The 10,021-nt window shown below is 31.8% G+C and overlaps 1 protein-coding gene across 1 annotated transcript in view; it reads left to right on the top strand.

Annotated features, from left to right (window-relative positions):
• The first annotated feature begins 7,008 nt into the window (after positions 1-7,008).
• Positions 7,009-10,021, top strand: part of LOC108774939 (uncharacterized) — a 12,659-nt gene continuing 9,646 nt past the window's right edge. Inside the window, exon 1 of the mRNA XM_018541189.1 lies at positions 7,009-7,087. The gene's annotated coding sequence lies outside the window, so the exon portion shown is untranslated. The remainder of the gene's footprint in view (positions 7,088-10,021) is intronic.

Raw genomic sequence — 10,021 nt, 5'->3', positions numbered from 1 at the left:
CGCGCACTGACCGACGAGGACTAGGAGCGAGCCGAACGAGCACGAACGACGAATGGTCCGGAGATAGCCGCCGCCGCCGGCTATCATACGTCACCTATCAGAGTGGCGAATGGTGGCGAAACCGCGACTCGCGAGACTGGTGTAGCGGGGAGAGGTGCTCGGCTCGGTCAGCTCCGGACCGGGTTAGTTAGGTTTGCGTCTGCGATAAACAGAGCTGTTCCATTGTATCCCTCCGATGGCGCTTCTATCTCTCTCTCTCTCTCTCTCAGTCTTGCATGCGCGCGCGTATGATTCATAAGTTTCAGATACTAATCCAGATTGTCGTAACAGTTCTTCTCCTTAAAACGAATCCCTTCCTGACCTGAAACGAAATCTGACACTAATCTTTACCTAGAAGAAAGGAAACCTATATATCATATCCAATATCCAAAGTATAAAACATAAAAATAATCAGAGATATCTAATTTCGCAGAAACTTTCAAGAATGTTTGAAGCCGAAACGCGACTGTATATCGTATGCAATCTCATGATCATTTTTCATTTCCGATTATCTAAGCGCCCTTGGCTACTGCGACACGTAATATGGATTGTCACAAGCCGGTTTGCCAGCTAAATCGCGGAGTAGTTCGAGTAGAATGATGATCCTCTGTACATAGAAAAAAAATACATATCTACTATTTATTAGTGACCCTCTAATAAGAGTCTGGACACGTGAAGTCCGCCATTATTCGTCGAAATTGTGCGAGAGAGAAAAAATCATGCTATCTCATTCTAGTGGCGCTGTAAGTTGTAGCTGATTGTAGCTCTACAAACTTCATAGTTTCTGTTTCTGTTTCGTCTCGCCTCATGCATCGTATCATTTTTAAGACCAGGACCATTAATATTCGAAGACGAAGAAGAATCATTATGATTAATATTATTATATTATTATATTATATTATTATATTATTATATTATTATTATATTATTATTATTTATTATTATTAATTATTATTATTATTATTATTATTAATATTATTATATTATTATGATTAATATTATTATTTATATTATTTTTATTATGCGTTAAAGGAATATATGTTTACATTTTTGTTATATATGTTAAATATAATAATTACAAAAACATTTTTATTAAATATAAATACTGTATATCTAATATACATAAATAATATGAAATATGCATGAAATATTTTTTTCTACATAAATATACTACTTTATTTATTCCCTATTGGTGCTACCTAAGTATTTTTTGTTAAGAATTTTAAAGCATTAATTGTATTATTTGTATTTAAATTTAATTTTTATTAAAGTTTCTTAATCTTGTAATATTTTTATAAATTTTATATATTCTTAATATATTAATTTTTATATTTTCAATCTATTTATAATACTTACTTAATTGTTGTTTTTATTTTATGAAAGACATATTGCAACGTTTTTTTTACATAAAAGTTTTTATAGAAAATATTTAATAATGTTAATATAAGTTAAATAATAATAAAAATAAAAATTGTAATTGATTCTACTTTAATTTTTACGAATTTATTAATTTTTACAGTTTATAAATTTAAAGAAATTTGCGGGAATGGATGATAAATGTCGGACCAATCACAAACCGGGGAGAAGGTGGCCAGACTCTTATTAGAGGGTCACTACTATTTATTACTTAATTGTTTCAAAAGTTTAGGTATACATTCGTAAATTTATTACAAGCATCAAATTTATTCAAAATATGTTCTGATTTTTAATAAATTTAATATTTCAATCCAGATTATTAAATTAAAACAAGTTCGAATTCTTAGGACGTAAAATTGCTCTTCTAAAATTTTATAATATTCTTAAAAAATATATATAAAGTTTTGTTTTTAAATACATGTTTTTCTAAAATTTGTATTATAATAAGTATAAACTATACCAAGAAAATATTCTTTAAATTGCATTTCTAATTATTTTTTTATTGGTAGAATTAAATAAGGTATACTATACGTGTAATACATTATTTTATATATTTTATATACAATATAATATATATTAATAAATATCAGCATTATTTTAAGAAGGCAGTTATATTATTGCAAAGACTAAATTATATTATAAATAAAATTTGTAACATCGCACTAAATAATGAGGTTGATGACCATCAACCTCATTATTTAGTCATCTTGACTTGTAATCAAGGAGTCGATTGTGTATCTTGAAATGAGGTAAAAATAACAAAAGTGAGCAAATTCACTAAAATATTAATAATTTAATTGGTATAATTCAATATCTAGTAAATTTGCTTGCTTTTGTAATTTTTATCTTGTTTCAAGATAGACAATCGATTTCCCGTACTGATCGGTACTAGAGGCCTAGAAAACAGAGATGCGACATTGCGTCGGTTGGGTTAGGTAACCACCGCCATTTTAATTCAATATAAGTGCTCTTGACCAATAAGCTGATGACAGTTGATGCAAAAGGTAAAAAGCAGGAAGTAAGATATAAGGAGACTCCACTCCGTAAAATAAAAGTGGACCCATTTTAGGTTTCGAGTTCAGCTTCCGATTCTGATGAGTGCGAGTAAGAGAAATGATCATTTCTCTTACTCGCACTCATTATGCGCAGCACTACTAAATTCACGAGCGCTGCGAGTGTCGAGAATCGGAAACGGAACTCGAAACCTAAAATGGGTTCATGTCTTGTAGACTGGCGAGACCGAATGGAGTCTCCTTATATCTTCCTTCATGCTTAAGACAGTCTTGAAATAAGAACCAACTATGAATACCGGCCTTAGACAGCCAATCAAGCCATACCCTTCAATGACACATCTCTGTTTTCTGTCTCTAGGGCCGGTATTCGTAGTCGGTTCTTATTTCAAGACTGTCTTAAGTAATGTCTTAAGGGCTTTAAGATGCTAAAGCGGCCCTCTGATTGGTTCGTAACTCCTCAAGACTGAATCTAAGGCTGGATCCTCATACAGGCGCCAGCGCTTTAGCGCCAGCGCTCAAACGCTGTTTCAAAAGTTGAACAATAGCCAATAAGAGCTGTCCAATTGAGAAAAATGGTAACGATATTTCTTGTCCAATTTTATAAATAAACTTTTAAATTATAAACTATCTTTATATTTCTATTTTATATTTCTTTGTATCAAATTATGTGCAAATCTATTTCATTTTATATGTTTTTCACAAAATTAAAAAAATTCAATCTTTAGCAGCTACATCCATTGTCTAGTGACATTCCGATAACAACACGGCGCCCAAAGTTCGACCGAGTCGAACTTTTTCAATCAGCGCTTGAACACATATGTGCCGATGTGCGTCGCGTATACACAATCACAAATGAAGAAAAAAAATGGCTAACCTTCAAGTAAGTGTACTTCAGCAAATATTTTTCGATAAAATTCCGCAATATATTATGAAAATATAAATGTGTATATTATAAATGATCAATATAATTGCATGTTGTATATTATTTATTGTATAATCAAATTCCGAATAAATTTGAAGCCAGATTTACAATGTGCTCTTTGCTTCTTGTTTTATTAAACACACCTGCACCAACAGTGCCTGAATTGGTCCTACCACCATTACCACAAGTAGCACAGAATGACGAAGTTGAAAATGTCATAGGATTAATTCGAATATCTTTAAACACAATTCCTAATGCGAGAAGACACGAATTTATTATAAAATTGCTCACATTTATATATGCAAATGAAAATACTTATAAGCAAAGCACTTAAAACAATTACAAAGAAAATTACATGTAATAGCTTTTCATGCTTAATTATATCCCAAAATATTTAATTATATTATCCATTTTAGAGAGAGATCTAGTTGAAGACTTACTTCAAGTATAGACAATTGAAAGAATTAAAACAATTATAACAATATAATTGTTTTAATTTTTTAATAGTCTATACTTTAAGTAAGCCTTCAACAAGATTTCTCTAAAATGGCCGGATAATATAATTGAATACCTTTGGATATAATTAAACATGAAAAACTATTACATGTAAAAAAATTTAATTTCTTTTTGTTTAAAGATACTCGAATTAATCCTATTACATTTTCAATTTGCTTATAAGTAATGTTCGCATGAATATATATTACTGTTATACTTTATACTTATACTTTATCAGGATCACTTGGTACAGTAAAAAATTAGTGGGTCGACAAATAGGGACCATTGTTCCTATATTTGTTCCTATTAGTTGTTAAATGCAAGAGAACCAAAGATTGTAAATGATCCACAAATTTGGGATAAATATGTTGGAGAAAGTGAAGCCAACATTAGAAGATTGTTTGCTGATACAGAGGAGGGAGATTATAAAAACGTAGTACATTTATATACATATACTGCTGTGATACATAATGTAACTACATACGTATACTTATATGACTTAATGTTTACTTATTTTAAAGATTTAAGCAACGTTTATTTTTCTCAACATGTTCGTTTTTTTTACCTTGAATGTAATTGTTTAGTACAATATTTGTTTATTTAAGAGTTTGTAATTTGGCTTTTAATGTAACTATACGTACGTATATTTATATGATTTAATGTTTACTTATTGTAAAGATTTAAGCAACGATTATTTTCCTCAACATGTTCGTTTTTTTACATTGAATGTAATTGTTTAGTACAATATTTGTTTATTTAACAGTTTGTAATTTGGCTTTTAATGTAACTATACGTACGTATATTTATATGATTTAATGTTTACTTATTGTAAAGATTTAAGCAATGCTTTAAACTTGTCGAGTCACCACAGTCACAATGGTCCACGGTCTACAAGAAAGAAATTCGACTATATTTACGATAGTGCATACATTTTGGCGCTTAAGCGCCAAAAAATCGTGAAAAACTCAATCCTCATGACAGCGCTGGTGCTTTCTTGCTATCTATCCCCTCCACCCGTTTTTCGCAAATTTACACCAATCAGCGTTTGGCGCTAAAGCGCTGGCGCCTGTATGAGGATCCAGCCTAAGACGGTCTTGAATATAAAGCCCATTCTACATTGGTCGTATCGTAGCATCGTAAGTGTCGTGAGATTTCTAATTGACACATCGAATTGGCTGTTGCAATTAATTTGTGACCTGCGACGCCTACGATACGACCAATGTAGAATGGGCTTAAGAACTGACTATGAATACCGGCCTAGGTATAATAAGAAAGGTATAGCAAGGCGCATGTAGGGGAAGGGGGAAAATTGATTGACCAACCACAACACTGTAAGTTTTTGAGTCGCCAATTCAAATGTCTGTATGACTCAGGTAGATGGAAACAAATACATCTTATTACAAATAGCCTTGAATTATTTAATTATTTAGTTAATATGTCAAATTGAAGAATTATATATATATATATATATGTAAGTACATGTGTGTATGTGCATAGAGTATACGCTATTTCGTTTCAACAAAATTACTGGATACTCTCCAACTATCCTTTTACTGCAGAGATAAGTTATCTTGATAAAAAAGTTATTGGTACGCGTTAGAAGAAATAAAATACTTAGAGAAACATGAAAAATGACGTTTTTCACAAAAAATCATAACTCAGTCAATTTTCAATACTTTTATCTAAAAATTGAACCTGTACATACCTTTTGAAATATGGATCTTTAATATAAAAAATACTGTAATAGTACAACTTTTAAAAAGGTATTTATTTGGGATTCTGAAGTGGAGTCTTCCAGTACCCCAGGGGCGCTTTAAGGGTTAATAATAAATTCTGAAATAAATGTAATTTCTATATATACATATATATTCAAAAGTATATATCATTAATTACATTATTAAAATACAAAATCTCTTATAATTATGTATGTATGTACATATGAATAAAAATGCATAATATTTGAGGTTAGAATACAGGTCTTTGATATGTACATTTATTACATATATAAGTATGCGTATTTTTGAATATAACAAATTGATAAAATGGTAAACTTAACTTATTGATGATTTACTTTTCACGTCACTTCTGCAATTTTTCGCTATTTACTATTTTACTCGATCTTTAATCGCTTCTTATCACATATATATGCCATACATGGTGTAAGATTCTCGGTGCATTTGAATCGCCACTCAAAAAACTTACTGTATTGTGATTGGCTGCAGCTGCGCATCCTCCTAGTTGCTATACCTCTCTTATAAACCATGGGCCAGACCAGGCTAGAGATCCTATATGGAGAGATGGGCCAATGTCCGGCATGATGTTGTGAAACCGGAAATCACATGATCTTGGAAATGCGCGCTAATATATCAACGCCAATTTCGAAACATCACGTAACACTACTTGTTTATTATAACTTTGTTAACTCAAAGTTGTAATGAATAATTATTAGAGAAAGTTTATTTTTCGTAAATATAGAATTGTGGATAAAACAGACAAAATAGACAAAAACGTGCAAAACGTATTAAATTCGAATAAAAAAGTTGCTTTCCATTTACACACAGTGATACGAAATCTGAAGTGATATGAATATTTTATATTTAAACAATGACTTTACTACTTATTTATTTGGTGAAAACTTATCGCATAATAACACAGATTTCTAACCTCATATTTAATGTGAGTTAACAAGATTTAATAAATCATACGATCTCGAGTTTGTGCAGATTGTTGGCAAAAAGTCAATTGCCAGAATGAAAAAAAAAAACAATTTTAGGTTAATTTACATATAAAATGTATGTATGTATTTATAAATGAATTTTTATATATATTTATATATATATATTTTTTCCAAAAGTTCTAGTGATACATTTTTGATGATTTTAAACTTACTTACTGTAAAAGAGACTCGTCTAAGTTAATTTTTGTCTCTGACAATACTTCTTATAATCATAAGCAGACGACGCTCCTCTCACTCTCACATTCGCTTCTTTCACTTTCACATCCGGTTTCACAACATCATGGCAGAGCCAATCACGGATCAGTCGGCATTGGCCCATCTCTCCATATAGGATCTCTAGACCAGGCTAGGCAACTACCATTCTCTCTAAACTGTACTTAGTTCATGGTCCGCGTGTATATCGAGAATTGCGAAGGCGTGCGGTATTTTCTGGTCTCTTCTATCAGCTGGTTTCGACACAGGCGGGTAAGTAGTCTGTTTCGCTCCACATTTCGACATCCGGAATTTAATTTCACCGGTGTGGCGGCGTACTGTTAAATTTCCAACGCTTTATTTCACTTTATTTTCTTTCCTTGCGTACTACTAATTACTACATCTACATCGACGAACGTCGGCAACAGTGAGATACATTTCTACATCGGCAATCTAATTCTTGTAATAATAGGCAAAATTTTAGGATAAAAGCAAGTTTTGCGCTTCAGACGCGATTGAAATTAAAATAAAAACAACTTACAAAATGTCTAGTTCTACTTATAACTATTTCTTGTTCTTCTTAAACTCGTGTAAATCCCATGCACTGCAAGGTTAATAAAATTGTTCTTGACCATGAGAATTACTGTTTTTCTATGAATATAAACATCGAATGACGTAATCGTTCGTTACACAATGAATCGAAAAAACAACCTTTTTTTATAAAAAGAAATGTTTTTAATGAGAAAATAAAACATTCTCATGTGTGTGTTTCTGTCCGTATTCGTTCATTCATACTTTTGGATGATACGAAGTTATCTCGACGTTGGTAACGAAAAAACAATAAAAAAGTTTAATAAAATTTTCGACAGATAGTTTCGCCGAGTCTCGTGCGAAAACAATTCATTATAGATCTCGTGAATCTCGTGAGAGGTAAAAAAGGTGGCGAAGTTGGTTGAGGGTTAACCGGTCGAGGTACAGCGACATGCAGCGAAGCCGCGGACGTATAGGTTAGGTCACGCCTAATTTCGGCGTGTTTCTCTTTCTGCAAGATTGCGAATTTCGCGTTCGCGATTACGTTTACGCCAGTCACGCCTCTACTTTTTTTCTCCGTCAACAAATTCACCATCGTCGCGTCAGGAATCTGCTTTCAAGGAGCTACGGAAGATTTAGAGGTTGAGGTTAGGTTCGCCTCGCGTGAGTCTTCCGGTACGTATATACGGGATGTTCGAGATCGAGATTCGATCTTTCGAATGAATCGTCCTAAGATCCTCTCAGATCGTCCAGAGAAGAGATACGATATGACGTTATATATTTTTCCTCCGTTACTGATTTTACATCAAACGGTTCAGAGAGAGAAAATAGTCGAGGATTAATAGTTAAAATGTACAAAGTTGAAGTATGTTCGTAGAATTTGATTCTTCAATACTTTAAGACTCCTGTAATATTAAGAGAAATTTATGAAGGTCGACATCAAAGATACGCGGAGATACACGGCCGGTGCCAATTGTGCCAAGTCTCAAAATCCCTGAAGCGAAATTCCCGTTGTAATTTCAGGAGGTTCTTCTGGATTTAGAGTGAGTCCATTACGTTGTTTAATCTTCGCGTCTCCTTCGTGGATCACGTCTCGCAGATGATGATCTGCATCATGCATCTCTATTATCAAATAATAGAACTGGATAGAACCGAAATTCCGTCCCGGTCTTCCGATGTGGCCACTAATGGTTTATAATCATCATTCTATCTTTATCGTTCATAAATATAAAACAACGACAGAAGCGCTACAAGGATCCGAGCCGAATGTAGCTCGAGGCGTAGCACAGTGCGGCCAAATGCGCTTTTTAGGGACAAAAAAATAGAAATTCATACCTAAATAGCAAAATAAATGTATTTAAGTGTGTTTTTTGTCTTATAGTGTATTTTTTTTTAGAAAAAATTTTAATTTCACTCTGATGAAAATATTTTATTCACAGTCTTCTGTTTCCGTATCGATTAATTGCAAGTTATGTATTTAGTATGTCTATTTCGCTTGATATGCCTTTTGGTTGATCTATATTCAACAAATAATCCTAAATATCAGAAATATCTCTACTATATATCTTTGAAGTGCTTTTTCTATGGCTTGAAATTAGAGGATCTGAGGAAAGTAAAAGCGTTGTAATGAGGTCCCTATTTGTAGTCACACGCTAAAAAAAAATCTTAGAAATTAGTGTAGCAGTTTGTAGCAGATAAACTTTTCAGATTCTAAAAATATTATAACCAGAGCATCTCAGAAAATCAAAAGTACAGGATATTTTGTGTCTAACCTAATTAAAAGTGTACTAAAAGTTGATAAAAGTAAATAAAAGTAAATAACACTTCTAATTTTTCACTGTCATTATAAAAAACGAAATAAATATAAGTATGAGTACATATTAACAAACCATTAACTCAAAATAAAACATATATACTTTTATGAATGTTCTCTATAATATATATTTAAATTAACAATTTTGAATTTATTTACATACAACATTTTATGAGAGTTATAAGTCATTATGAGATGCTACGAACAAAAATCAATTAGTTTTAATCAAAATATAGTTAATGGTCGTTAAATTAGCTTTATTAATATAACCAATACCGATCATGATTTTTTTGAATTTTGTCCAATGCGGCTGCACTGTGCGTCGGCGTGAATCCCGGTTACGTGATCACTAATAATTCATAAACAGTTTTGTTTTAGACGTTAAGCAGAAATTATTACGTAACGATTGACGGAGAGGTTAACTCCCTTGCAGAATAAACATTGGGTGATTTAATTCAAGCGGTCTCAAATAGAATTTCATTTTGTTTGTGATTAATAATATAAATATTATGTAATAAATCAAATAAGTAAGTGAATGTCAGACACAGTCGAAAGAAGAGTGGGATGCCTAATAATATTTTTATGTGTAAATTTTAAATACATCTTTCAGTTATATAAACTGCACCAGTCATCGTCGACTTGCAAAAAAAATACCTACGGATAGTCGGAAGGTTTCAGGTTCGAATCTTGATTAAGGTAATATTTTTCACAATAAGTTCTTTACAATATTCTAAGATATTAGTAGTGTTATTATCAAAATGATCAATTTAAAATTTGTGAGATTGTTATTTCAGTTTATTACTACATTGCAAATCCTGACAGTAAGTAAGCGGCGTACAATTTATAGAACTGAAAGAATATAT

This window comes from Cyphomyrmex costatus, unplaced genomic scaffold (assembly GCF_001594065.2).
Source record: "Cyphomyrmex costatus isolate MS0001 unplaced genomic scaffold, Ccosl1.0 scaffold279, whole genome shotgun sequence".
In the NCBI taxonomy this organism is placed as follows: domain Eukaryota; kingdom Metazoa; phylum Arthropoda; class Insecta; order Hymenoptera; family Formicidae; genus Cyphomyrmex; species Cyphomyrmex costatus.
This window is presented reverse-complemented; position numbering and strand designations above follow the sequence as displayed.